Source organism: Rana temporaria, chromosome 4 (genome assembly GCF_905171775.1).
Source record: "Rana temporaria chromosome 4, aRanTem1.1, whole genome shotgun sequence".
Lineage (NCBI taxonomy): Eukaryota > Metazoa > Chordata > Amphibia > Anura > Ranidae > Rana > Rana temporaria.
In genome coordinates, this window is record NC_053492.1 from 417,877,089 (window position 1) to 417,892,344 (window position 15,256).

General features: G+C 45.4%; 1 protein-coding gene across 2 annotated transcripts in view; it reads right to left on the reverse strand.

The window, feature by feature from the left end:
• The window catches only part of SNAP25 (synaptosome associated protein 25), a 167,651-nt gene that overhangs the window by 142,744 nt on the left and 9,651 nt on the right, over window positions 1–15,256 (reverse strand). The window lies entirely within an intron of this gene.

Below are 15,256 nucleotides of genomic sequence, written 5' to 3' on the forward strand. Positions count from 1 at the left end.
TGCCATCTGCACGAAAGCTTTTGTGTGTATGAATGTGTGACTAATGAAGTGTGTGTTCAGTTCAATTAACACAACATCACCTCTAACAACATGATTTCAATTGCTTATGACGCCAACACCATGAATTGGAATACAATAATTCACTTATGTTTGCATCCTCACAGCCCAAAGGCTTTGCTTTTCACTGGAAAAATGGTGCATTTTAAAAAGTGGAGAATTTTTTTTTAAAAGGATTCAATATGGTATGATTCAACTTCAAATGTATAAAAAAATAAAAAAACACAAGTACTGACATTTAATGTTCTGTAACTAGGTGAATATGATGTGCTGTAGTGCTTGACATTATTTGCAATATTTGTGATCTATTATCTGTACAAATGATTGAATATTCTTAAAGGGTTTGTAAAGGAAATTATTTTATTTTTTTAAATAACAAACATGTCATACTTACCTCCACTGTGCAGTTCATTTTGCACAGAGTGCCCCCGATCCATGTCTTCTGGGGTCCCTCGGCGGCTGTCTCGGTCCTCCCCACAATTAGTCACCACAGTTATGCGAGAGCTCGCATGGTGGTCACTAATTGCGGGCCCGCTCCCGTGATACAGCGAGCGACCATACCTGCTTACTGTATCACTCAGCACTGCCCCTCGGTGCGCCGCGTCACTGGATGTGATTGACAACAGCGCCAGCCAATGGCTGCGCTGCTCTCAATCCATCCACGCTAGCCAATCAGCGGCCAGGCTGAGCGGCGAAGAGAATATCGGGACCGCACGGGACTTTCGAGGGGTCAGGTAAGTATAACGGGGAACGGGGGGGGGGCGGCAACATCAGATGTTTTTTCACCTTAATGCATAGATTTAAGCATTAAGAATAAATCTATCAATATCATTTTTATTTAAAACTTCTGTCCCCTATGTCTCTATATGCTTTCTAACCCTAGTTACGTGGTTCGACATGCTGTCCTCCCCTCCTGCATTGGCCAATCTAACAACAGCTATGAAGGAGATGGCTGATTCATATAGTAGCTGCAGCTTGTCTTGGCTGTCAGTACTTTCCCAACACAAGCAATGACAAGAGGAATGCAGAGGCTGACACACCCCCTTCGCTCTGCATTCCTCTTGCTGTTGGATGTCTAAGGAAAGTGCTCACAGCCAAGACAAGCAGAAACATCTTATCATCTGTCTTCTTTATAGCTGTTGTAGGACCTCATAACTAAGGTTGGAAAACACTTAGAAACATGGGACAATATACTACATATTTTTGTCCCGGGGGGGCAGAGCTGTAAATAAAAAATTATAACAGATCTTCTTGAAAACTGTAAAGATGCCCCAAAATATTTGAGGTGACATGGGAACCCTGGACTAAACACATAGGAATCTCCCTCATCTCTGGAGTCAATGCGACATAAGTAGGCTTTGATAATCAAAATCTGGCACCCTTCTCTCAAACTCTCTCTTTTTGCTACCTTCTTTTCCGCTCTATACTTTACTGTTTTCTTATGAAGTTTAAGATAGCAAAAGTGTGTACGCTAACGTACATTTTGATTTAGAGTTAGAGCCTTTACCATTATCACATCCTCAGGAGTTCACAAGTTATTGCGGTACTTCTGGTGAATCCTGAATAAATCTCCCACAACTCTGAAAACCACTGTTATTTTCGAGTTGCGAGACTTGGCTTTCAAAGAGCACTTAATCCATCTCCCATGCCAATCGCCCCCTGACACAGTGTGAACCCCATATGGGGCGTCAGGTCTGGGTGATTTTTCCCCCTAAAATTTTTTTTTTATATTTTTATAAAAAAATTGATTTACAATTCGAATTGAGTTTTTTTTTTATGGACACCGCAGCGGTCCTGAGGAGCTGCAGGCAGGAGTTTTTAGGCGAGCCCGCGGCTTCGGCCTAGTCCGCGGCGTCCGGCCTCGCAGACTAGGCTGAAGCCGCGGCCTCGCCTAAAAACTCCTGCCCGCAGCTCCTCAGGACCGGCAGGTTGTCAGCGCCGGTCCTGGTGAAAAAAATCGATTTTGTCAAACTCTGAATCGATCTACCAACTCGATTTTTAAATCAAATCGATTTTTTGCACAGCCCTAGTGTCAGGAAGGACGACCGAAATAAGTGCCTATACATGTTATGCCCCTGTTCGCTTAAAACTCAGGAAGACTTCGTATTGTGGCGATATTTATTTTTGCTTGAGTGATAGTTGTTTATCCAGATTACTAGCTTTGTTAAATCAAGGTTATGCTCCAATGTAAAATGGTGTTAATTTTTTTGTAATGTACGTTTTTTTTCAATAAATATTTAGAAAATTTTAAAAATAAATAAAAAAGAAAGCTGTAAAGGTGCCATTTTGAAACCCATTAAATACAAACTGTATACAGGGCTGAATAAAGATACAGGTCTTTTTAAAGGGACCTGTCATAAGGCGTATCCAATGACTGTTACCTATGTAAGTACACAGTGCTTAGTGCGCTTAAAATCCATTGCTATTGTCTGATTTGCAAGATGCATAGCAGTTTCAAGGCAGTCACCACATTTAAATTGATGCTGAACAGGTTGCTTCCCTGGAATTAAAGGAGAATTGTAGCCAAAGCAATTTTTTGCCCTACTTCTCCTGGGTGTTCTGCACTCCTGTGACCCATTTTCAGCGGGCTAAAGCCTGCTGTCAGGTGACGTCACTCAGCCGTTCCAGGCTCGGAAAAGATCATAGCTTCATAGTCGGGATCCACCCAGATGCCTGGACCAGCAACTGGCTCAGCCTCTCAGCAAAGCCTCTGGGAGACTGAACCAGCGGCACCTTTCCCCTCCACAGCCCGATGCTTCAGTGAGCGCTGGAGGGGCAGAGCAGAGAGCCATTGGTGGAAAAGGCATCTTTAGTTAAGTTTTCTTGTTATATTTTCTAATATTATTATATTTGTTCTATGTATTTGTCTTTATTTAATCAAATGTTGTACATACAAGTTTTTGTATGATCTCTCTTTGCACATCTTGAATACACCTCAAAAATTTAAACTTTCACGTAACCATGAAAAAACATTATGGTAGTGACAAACTGAATCATACACGTCCTTTTGTATTGCAAAGTGCATTGCAAACTGTTGGTGCTATATGATTCTAGGATATTATTATTAATATTAATAATCTTCTTAAAGTGGAGGTTCACCCTAAAAACGATTTTTTAACATTAGAGCCAGCATAGTAAGGGCATATACTTTTGGCAGTTTATTTTTTTTCTCCGTACTTACCTTTATATTCTGATTTGGTCCAGGGTTCCGATGACTGCAGGACTGGGTGTTCCTATCCTTCGGTTCGATGATTGACAGCTTGTGAAACAGGTGACCTGTCGCACAACGCGCGTCACCAGATTTCCGGAAATAGCCGAGCTGCGAGTTGGCACTATACAGCGCCTGCGCCCGCCGTGTAGAGCTGACTGCGCAGGCGCCGTATAGTGCCGACTTGCAGCTTGGCTATTTCCCGACATCTGGTGACGCGCGTTGTGCGACAGGTCACCTGTTTCACAAGCCGTCAATCATCCAACGAAAGGATAGGAACGCCCAGTCCTGCAGTCATCGGAACCCGGAAGTCCTGGTCAAAAACAGAATATAAAGGTATGTACAGAGAAAAAAAAAAACGTCGAAAGTAAATGCCCTTACTATGCTGGCTCTAATGTGTGGAATATTAAAAAAACGTTTTTTGGGTGAACCCCCGCTTTAATATTATCAATAATAATAATAATCATCATTATTATTATTAGTAAAAATACATTTGCCCGTAGTCTGGTTTTAATATTGTTTGTAGTATGCTTCTCTTACAAGAAAACGAAAACTTGATCAGAATCAAAGATTATTTTTTAAAGACTGACAATTGAAACTTGATCTTGTAAATGTGGGGGAAATTATAATTCAAAATAATAAAATAACTAAAAAGGAAATAATATACTAAATACTAACAAGACATGTTTCAAAGATGCGTAGATGTGATCTTTAGGACCTGTCAGAGACGTATGGTCTCTGGACCTTGTACGAATCTGCGGTGTGTGCGCATGCACAGAAATGCCCTTGCGCATATGCAGATGTCCTGTAGGTCCCAAAGGAATTATAGCAGTAGCGTTTTTATCAGTGTAGGCAGATGTTTTAATAAATTGAACTGTTTGGCCAGGTCAGTTTATATGAACTGCTGATTGGAGTAAGGTGCTTCTCTTATTTTAGCTTCCATGCCATGGAACCTCATAATCAGTCTGTCACTTTGTGATTTAGAGGCCAACCCTAAATTCAATCTGATGACCTAACAGTGACCTATTAATTAACCTCTGACCTCTCTCTGCACGGTGTTGTACTTTCATTTGTGACAGAGACTATTCATCTGTGCTGGTCATTTACCATATATCTGGATTAACATATATGTATTGTGGTAATGTGTGCTAAGACCTGTGTTTTATTGTGCATTACCACAATGCAACGTAACATGCTGTATATGTGAATTGCAAAGGACATCTGATATGTGCATTGCAAAACACACCTAAACACATTTACAGTCCTGTAAAATAGATACCGGTAGGTAAAGATCAGTGTAATGTAATTATTTAAAGTGTAAATGTATCTGTTCCCAAAATATGAAAAGGTGAACTAACACCCTACAGCATTGTCCACCCCCCTGGTCCCCATTGCACTTATCTCCATGGATAATTAGCTGTCACTGCCCATGAAGCTGGTACAGCGGTCTGGGAATTTGAAAACCCTGCTTTTCTCCATCTTTGCTTAGAGCTTCTGGGATGGATCAGAAAAGATTAGGGCGCTTCTGATTGGCCAGCAATGCATGTGACCAATCAGAATAGTCCAAATCTATCCCACAAGGCATAAGGAAAGACAGGGAAAAAAAGTGGGGCTTACATATCTCCGGGTTCGTGCATAGGCTTCGTGGGCAGAGCCAGCTAATCATCAATGGAGGTAAGTGCAGTGGGGAACGGTGTGTTGAGAAAAAGAAGAAATAGCTGCACATCCAAAGTTTACAAAAGTGCTTTTTTTTGCAGACGATCAAAATACACCAGGTGTTAGTCATGTAGACGCGTTTCACACATCTGATCTGTGCTTAATCATTATTTGGTAATGATTAAGCACAGATCAGATGTGTGAAACGCGTTTTATGTGACTAACACCTGTTGGATTTGGACTATTCTGTATTTTGACCGTCTGCAATAAAAGGCACTTTTGGAAACTTTGGATGTGCAGCCCTTTCTTCTTTTTCTCAAGTTTTTACGGAAGGCGGGCAAGAGCTAGCACTCCTACTTGGTTCCAATCAATGTATTGCACACACCTGGAGCAGAAGATTCCTCTTCTTTTGAGGTAACGGTGTGTTAATTCACCTTTTTAATATTTTGCAAAAAGGTGAAATTACACTCTAAATACCAAAAAGGTTATATAAACCCATTTACTAAAATCGCATATGAGCTTTACTATGTTAATTTAAAAAGTTATTTTTAATATCTTTCAGCTTTCATTAAAAAGGGACCTGGAGATTCTGCCATAATGGTTCTTGTTGGGGCACTTCCTGCTATTCGGTAAGAATTCTCTGTCCTCGCCTCTTAATTGTGCTCCTGTATTGTCACATGGGTTTCTGATGGAGATTACAAGTTGCTGTTTCAACACACATTTTGCAGGTTACAGTGGGCTTATATGTTTTTGGCACCTTCAAAGTCCCACAATCCCAACTTGGTTCTTTTTGTCTACACATTAAGCAGGCATGGTCTGCCCAGGAAACCCACCCTGAGAAATGTCATGCCGCCGTGGCTGGAGTGCATACAGGAAGTGGCTACAAGGGGTCAGCAGCACTGAGATGTAATACAGAGAGAAAAAAAGGTGACTTTTTTTATGTAAAAATCAAGAATTGAATATGATATATAGTAGGGTTGTCCCGATACCGATACTAGTATGGAGAGCGGGGTAGGAGCCGGTAAATCCGGCTCCTTACTGCTCCGAATTTTTGATCACTGACTCTGTCTATTCACATAACTGAAACATTGTAAACTGTGATTACTGTGATTAGTTTTTGAATGAAGAGAAGCAGCCGTCTTCACTCCATTCACACACTGACACGGTCCACCCCCCCCCCCCCCCTTAAAAAAAAGAAAGCATTATAAATAAAAAAATTGTAGAAAAAAAATTAAAAACAAGTTACCCCTGCTATATGAGGCGTAGCCAATGTTAAGTATGGACGTCGGGCCAGCGTCGATTACGTTGTTTGCGTAATAGGGCTTTGCGTAAGTTACGTTCACGTCAAAGCCAATGAGGCTTTGCGCGTGATTTGGAGCATGCGCACTGGGATACGTCCACGGACGGCGCATGCGCCGTTCGTAAAAAGCGTCATTTACGTGGGGTCACGAGTATTTAACATAAAACACGCCCACCTCCTCCACATTTGAATTAGGCGGGCTTACGCTGGCCCAGTTACACTACGCCGCCGTAACTTACAGTGCAAGTTCTTTCTGAATACGGGACCTGCCGCTGTAAGTTACGGCGGCGTAGTGTATCTGAGATACGCTACGCCCACCGAAAGATACGCAAATGTATCTGAATCCGGGCCCCTATTTATATTTGCTGTCTTCACATTTATATACTGTTTAGAAAGTTCAGATTTTGTTAGGAGATTTTCGCCTTCTGTTTAACACAGAGTGTGATGTCTGGGCATACAGCCAAGATAGCCAACATTGCTGATTGGAGGAAAGGCACACACCCCCTCTCATCATAGGCAGAGACTCTCAGAGCTATTTTGTAATAGGAGCTGCTCTCTGCTAATCTATTTTAGCAACCTCCTTTGACAAAAGATTCAGGCTGCTTTTGTCTAAAAAGTAAAAAAAGATGTCAGGAATTCTCAGGCTGATAACAGAGGAATGGTTCAGAAGAGAGCTATAAGACTATTAAAAAGCCCATTAAAAAGAGATAACAAAATACTGCAGATATATGTGCCCAGCTCAAATTTCATTAATCGGGTTTACATCCACTTTAAGTATCACTAGTGAGATGCTCTTGTTCTCCCCCACGCTGAAATCTCCCCCCTTTCTGGCTCCCAGTGAATAATTACATTAAACGACAGCATTGAGCAAATCAATAAAGTCTGATTGGCCCACACTGCCAGCACTCCCATTCTGATTCTTATATGTGTGTTAAAATAATGATAGAGTGTACATGTTTTCTGCTTATCATCATCATGCTCATCAGCATGATGCAGTAGAGACATAGTAGGCACACATAATGGCATGTACAAAGCAGAAAATCACCAATAATGTGCTCTTTATTTGCCACAAGATTGGATCTTACCCTAGATCAGGGGTCTCCAAACTTTCTAAATAAAGGCCAGTTTACTGTCTTTCAGGATTGTGGCCAGTGGGAGAATAGATTGCCCAGTGGGAGAAAACAACGTCCCATCATTGGTTTTAGTGGGCGGAATGGTGATTTATTGTTGGTATGAGTGGCATGAATAGTGCCCTATCGATTGGTGCCTGTGGGAGGAATGGCATCCCATCATTGGTATCAGTTAGAGATATAGTACCCCAAGGGCCGGATAAAGGCAAGCAAAGGGCCGCATCTGGCCCCCGGGCCACAGTTTGGAGACCACTGCCCTATAGTAATAAGTAACAGTGTTTACTAGATGTTGGAGAATGTTCTAGAAGCTAGATGAGAACATTTAGCTGTTTTTAGATAACGATGGATTTTTATTTCAGTGCAGTCAGTCTTGGGATCCAGACAGCCCTGCCAGGCTGCTTAGCCAGGTCCTCAACCACCACTGCTGCAGCAGAAGTATAGTTTGGTTAAGAGCACACCCCCAGCCTGCTGATTGGACAATTAAGAAACAGGAGTACACTGTTGAGATCACACACTGCTTTACCCCCTGTTAACATGCACTGCAGCAGATTGGCTCCTTGTTATGCCTCTTCAGACTCTTCCACTCGCTATGGAGTGCGCCTGCTCCCGCCGGCTCAGCGGGAGATCTATCCGCTGATCTCCGCTGAGTCGGCGGATGACAATTCCCTCTCTGCTCACTGAGCGGGGAGGGGCTTGTGCAGCACCGATGTCTCCGATGGGGAGATCTGATGAAAACGGACAGCATGGATCTCACCCGATCCGAACCGCCATAGACGGATGGGGACATATATCGCCATCTGTCCAATTTCTGTCCAACATGTCTCAGCTGACATCCGACGCTCCATAGGACTGCATGAAACGGCCATTCAGGTCCGCCGTCAAAACTGACAGGCGGACCTGAACAGTCCGATCGTGTGAAAGGGGCCTTTCTCTCTCAGGCTATGTATTACTATGCATGGGAATACAAAGGCTGATACTGTACACAAGCAGAAAAGGCAAAAGCGTTGGCAGGGTGATACATTTTATTGGGTAAAAAGGGAATGTTAATATTGCAAATGTTCTTTTTTTTATATATATTTTTTTTACTTGTGATCTTTATTTGCAATTTCTTGGTCTGAAGGGCGCTGGCAGTGAACTTGTTCTGCATACAGACGGCACAACATTTTAAGCCAACATTCACCAGACCACGTGATTTTTAAGCTCTTTACCGCCACCCTTTGGGCAACTTCTGCTATTGTTGTCTGATGTTTAGCATTGGTTCCGAGCATGCGTGTTTGTACTTTTGATATTAGTTGGACGAACTTGCGTACACACAATCGGATAAACCAACGTGACAGATTTATTGACAGACAGTTGATGAGCATGAACAGCCAACATTTGTTGTCATTAATTCAGCCAACAATTGTCTGATGGAGCATACACACGGTCAGATTATGCGACACAACACGTCTAGAGGTCGACCGAAATATCGGCCGATATTTGGCAGTTTTTAAGAGATCGGCCGATTATTGTGAAAATTAGGCCGATTTTCGGCTGCCACATTAAACCTGCTTTCCAGTGCCCTGCTCCACCTACAGCAGCACATGAAATGAATTTACCCGTGCCGCCGATAGCCTGCGCGCCAGCCCCTATAGAGGAGAAGAGAAAGTTTCACTAGCACCGCCCAGCCCCGCCCCCTACGTCGGCGGGCTGTAGCAGAGGAAGAAAGCATCAGCAAACATGTCACAAGCCCGAGCCGCCACTGCCGCCTGTCAGACTAGTAACTCCCCCCTCCCCAGCAGGTGATCGTGCTGCTGCTGTGCCCCCTGCAGACTTTAATCTCCTTTGATGGGACACCTGGCTGAGACTGACAAGCTGGCATTGAGTTGCATTGTGAAAATGGATGAGGATGACTCTGGGTGGATATGAGCCTCTTCACAATGTAACTCTCATCCTCATCCATTTTCACAATGCAACTCAATCATCTTCATCCCCCTCCACAACGCATCCCCCACCCACAGCCAGCTCCATCCATCCATCCCCCTCCACAACGCATCCCCCACCCATGGCCAGCTCCATCCATCCCCCTCCACAACGCATCCCCCATCCACGGCCAGCTCAATCCATCCATCCCCCTCCACAATGCATCCCCCACCCACGGCCAGCTTCATCCATCCATCCCCCTCCACAATGCATCCCCCATCCACGGCCAGCTCAATCCATCCATCCCCCTCCACAATGCATCCCCCACCCATGGCCAGCTCCATCCATCCATCCCCCTCCACAACGCATCCCCCACCCATCCCCCTCCACAACGCATCCCCCACCCACGGCCAGCTCCATCCATCCCCCTCCCCAACGCATTCCCCCACCCACGGCCAGCTCCATCTATCCATCCCCCTCCACAACGCATCCCCCACCTACGGCCAGCTTCATCCATCCCCCTCCACAACGCACCCCGCACCCACGGCCAGCTCCATTCATCCATCCCCCTCCACAACGCATCCCCCATCCACGGCCAGCTCCATCCATCCATCCCCCTCCACAACGCATCCCCCACCCATCCCCCTCCACAACGCATCCCCCACCCACAGCCAGCTCCATCCATCCCCCTCCCCAACGCATCCCCCACCCACGGCCAGCTCCATCTATCCATCCCCCTCCACAACGCATCCCCCACCCACGGCCAGCTTCATCCATCCCCCTCCACAACGCATCCCCCACCCACGGCCAGCTCCATCCATCCCCCTCCCCAACGCATCCCCCACCCACGGCCAGCTCCATCTATCCATCCCCCTCCACAACGCATCCCCCACCCACGGCCAGCTTCATCCATCCCCCTCCACAACGCACCCCCCACCCACGGCCAGCTCCATCTATCCATCCCCCTCCACAACGCATCCCCCACCCACGGCCAGCTTCATCCATCCCCCTCCACAACGCATCCCCCACCCACGGCCAGCTCCATCTATCCATCCCCCTCCACAACGCATCCCCCACCCACGGCCAGCTTCATCCATCCCCCTCCACAACGCACCCCCCACCCATGGCCAGCTCCATTCATCCATCCCCCTCCACAACGCATCCCCCATCCACGGCCAGCTCCATCCATCCCCCTCCACAACGCACCCCCCACCTATGGCCAGCTCCATCCATCCACCCCCTCCACAATGCATCCCCCACCCACGGAAAGCTCCATCCATCCCCTCCACAACACATCCCCCACCCATGGCTAGCTCCATCCATCCCCCTCCACACCGCACCCCCCACCTATGGCCAGCTCCATCCACCCCCCTCCACAACGCACCCCCACCCACGAAAAGCTCCATCCATCCCCTCCACAATGCATCCCTCACCCACGGCCAGCTCCATCCATCCCCCTCCACAATGCACCCACCACCAGCACCATCCATCCATCCCCCTCCACAACACACCCCCCACCCACCGCCAGCACCATTCATCCATCCCCCTCCACAATGCATCCCCCACCCACACCCAGTACCATCAATCCATCCCCCTCCACAACGCATCCCCCACCCACGGCCAGCTCCATCCATCCCCCTCCACAACACACCCACCACCTATGGCCAGCTTCATCCATCCATCCCCTCCACAATGCATCTCTCACCCACGGCCAGCTCCATCCATCCCCCTCCACAATGCACCCCCACCCACCACCAGCACCATCCATCCATCCATCCCCCTCCACAACACTCCCCCCACCCACCGCCAGCACCATTCATCCATCCCCCTCCACAACGCATCCCCCACCCACACCCAGCACCATCAATCCGTCCCCCTCCACAACGCATCCCCCACCCACACCCAGCACCATCAATCCGTCCCCCTCCACAACGCATCTCCCACCCACGCCCAGCACCATCCATCCCCCTCCACAATGCATCCCAATCCAAAAATCGGCCCAAAATATCGACCGCAAAAATCGGCATCACATATCGGCCATCGGCCGCCCCGATTTCTAAATATCGGCATCTGTATCGGCAAGAGAAAAAAACATATCGGTCGACCTCTAAACACGTCCATCAGATAATTATGGCCATGAAATTGGATCGTGTGTATGGGCCTTTACTCTGATCAGCAGTCACTGAGCTACTAAAAATATATGTGAAATGTTCAGAACAAATAGAGAAAAATCTCAGCCACCGCACACCATACAAGTCCCTTGTGTAATAAATAAGTGATAGCAATCCTCAGCCTACCCCCCCAACATGTTTCGCCTCCCATGAAGCTTAGTCATGGAGCCCCGTGGGTGGGGCGAAACATGTTGGGGAACATAGCCTGGATGGAGTTAGGCTAAGGCTGCTATCATTTACTACATACTAGGCTTGTATAGTGTGCAGTGGCTGGGATTTTTCTCTATTTGTTCTGTGGATTACATACAGGACAGACTCCTAGCCTGATTTGCACCCTCAGTGGAACACACAGAATGGGGGACATAGAAGCCAGAGCGGAGACCCTAAAGTCGGTTTAGGTTCACATATGGGAAATGTGTCATGTTATCAGAGAGTACATAAAATCCTATGCATGGATAGAAGACAATCCGCAACTCCATACATGCTCTTTAAATCAGTCCGAATTTATTATATCTCCATAAGGATAAAAATACAGCAGAGGTAGACGCGTTTCAGCCGCAACGACCTTGTTCACAACCAATAAATAAATCATCACAATAAAATCCTATGCAGCTAGATTAAACTGGTTGTCATAAAATGATTCCTGGTCGGGCTGCAGCCTCGTGTCACATGATCCCCTGGTGATAAACTTGCTCTTACAATCCAATTTGTTTGGGTGATGCTAAAGTGGGCTAAGAAGGGGGGAGGCAATGCTAGAATCATTGTACCCCTGACATGCATTTTCACTGATTTACATTCACAGCCATTCTGAAGATGGAGATAATAGCAGCTATAGGCTGAGCAGGGAAACCAGCTTCCCTGTGTCCCATGAGTCAGTTCAAAAGCAAACTGTTAATGCATGGCCAGAGTACTCCTTTACATTTGTCTTCTACATAACAATGATAGGTTTTGTTTTTGCCTGTCACTTTGAATGCTCAGCTTGCATCAAATTGCTCAGTTTTCATAAACTGTATTCTGCTTATTATCCAGGCCAGTGCAGATATATTACATCTCGGGTACTGACTGCCTTATCACAGGCAAACTGCTTGAATCAGTTATCACTGCAGCCGTTTACTGCATCACTATCCTTCTTAGAATTAGTTCTGACCTTCATTTAATCCATTAAATATGTATGTTGCCGATTTGACATTTTCATACCATGCATAAAGCAGGAGTAATGGCCGTATCTTCCTTCTTTTACTGATGCTGAAACCCTATATAGCTTTTAGCTTGAGTTACACTTAAGTAATATATATTATATATATATAATGCTTAAATGTCCAGCTTGATTGAAGGTGTATCGATCTGCTGACTATGCAAATACATCTGACCTTATTTATTAAATGCTTCTAGGAAAATTACTACATAACATTTTCCTCCTAATTACATTTTGCTAACACAACCAATAAATAAACGAGATGTAAAAGCTTCATTTCACTGTCTTGTGCCAAGATTCCTAATAAAGACCAAGCTGGCCATAGATGGATCCAATCTGGGCCAGTTCAGCAGGGAATGGCCGACATTCAATCCATGTATGGGCAGGCTGGTTGGACTGAATTGATCTGAGCGATTTTCTTTCTTTCCATCCATAGTACTAAGAAAGAAAATTGTATAATCTGTGGCTTGTTTTAGGGGCATATTTAAAAAGCTGTGGATGGGACTTTCACCAAACAATCACTGGTGGTGAATAAAGCCCTGTGACTTAAAGCACACCCACCCAATATTAAACTGCCAGCATCCATTAAAGTGGAAGTAAAGCATCCCATCGTTTTCAGCCAAGGAAGCTGCCATCTTGGCCTCTGTTTGATCTAAAACTGCCGTGATGCTGCACATGTGAACAGCTAGGACACCAGACATTGGATGGTTTGACAGTTTGGTTGAGAGCACAACCAATGGGAGTGTAACATTCCTGGCATGTGCCGGAAATTTAACTTTTTTTTAGGGCTGTGGAAATTAACTATTAATTCATCGATTAATCATACATTTTTTTGATCGATCAAAAATTTTTTGATCGTTCAAAATTCTTTTGATTGATACTCACCTCTCCCCTGGCTTTCCGGACCTTCAGGGAGATGCGTTGGTGATCCGGTGACGTCACGGACACCGGAGGGGCTTGCCGTGTCCATCTGAAGGGCTCCTTTGCTGTGCCATCATATCTGCATGCCAGCGGGACCTTACTATCTGCCACACGCAAGGGCTGTTACACTTCCCTCTATCAACTTGGGATTCTACAACCATCCACTGGGAGTTGTGATAGTTCTCTTTACAGGACATCTACATGCCGACGGACTGATGTTAACCTCTCCTCATCTGGATTCAGCAATGGTATCGTTGTACACATTTTTATGCCAGTATCATACTTAGCTACATGTTTTTATGACTGCTTTTGCTACCATTTGGTATTACTCGCACCATTTTTACAGTTTATGTAGCTACATCAATTTATCTCCAGTGCAATATTTATTTTGTTACCTACTTGAAGACTATTAAAGTTTTAATGCTATTCCCATTGAGCGCTGCCTTTGTGTATTTTTGTATCCTACTATCCATTTTTCCAGTGGTTGGTAGCTGCACTGGGAATCAGCCTGCAAGGAGATCAGCTAAAAGTAGTTGGATCTGTATGTGCGTTATAATTAATCAAAATTAGTCGATTAATCAATAAAAAAAAAATCAATTAATCGATTAATTGGTTAAATGGATGGGTTTACTTCCGCTTTAAATAAACACAGTAAATGCAAACCTCTTTTTTGTATTTCAGTACGGGCCATTGCTCTGCAAGGAATCCCACCCCACCATTTCTAAAACAGACATTATCGTGATCTGACTTCCTCCTCTGCATTTTCTAAACCGGCCCATCAATGACATCTGTTATGCGAGTAGGAGGTATGAACAGATCTATGAATTAACTAAAAAAATGATCATGTGAGATTACGTGTCCTCAGTGCAGAGGAAAGAAACTGCCTGAAATCTCCTGAGATCTTACTCTATACACAGAAGAGGTGTCTGAAAGGCATTGGTGACGTAGCCTTCCCAGGGGGAACAAGTCAGGATACATCAGGAACGCCTCCAGAAAGGCAAAAAGTTGATACTATTTAAGTACACAATAACAAAGAATGTAATGTGTTTTGGTTCAGCAATCAGATCTGCATGCACTTGAGATATTTTAGGTTTGGGGAGTAAAGTCTGCCTAAAACACATGCACTTGGAAGATTCACCTGCAATGCATGTTTGGTGAATGCCAGATTCACTGCTGTAAACTATGCTCCTTAAAAGAGATGTATGGGATTTTAGAATTATACTTACCTAGGTGGATGCAGCATCGGTCCAATGCTACATCTGTCCCCCACCATTTCTAGGCTGAGAACTGAGCAATCAAACACCGCCGATCACTCGGTTCTCAAAGAGAGCTGGTGTCACCCACCCTCTGCTCTGCCCCCTCCCCCCCCCCAGCGGCTTGCTGAGAGGCTGAGCCAGGTACTAGTTCAGGCATGTGGGAAAAGCCCATCCATATGGTTTGCGATTTTTTTCCGAGCCTGGATCGGCTGTGTGACATCAGCCAACAGTGGGCTGCAGCCCGATGTCTGCTGAAAACGGTTTACAGGAGTGAACTTCACTCCTGTAATTCACAGAAGTACAGCTAAAGGAGCTTTGGCTGTACTTCTCCTATAAAGTGGTTCTAAAGGCTAAACATTTTTTACCTTAAGACCCCTTTCACACTGAGGCAGTTTTCAGGCACTTTAGCGCTAGAAATAACGCCTGTAAAGCGCCTGAAAACATGTGCTTGTGGGGCGTT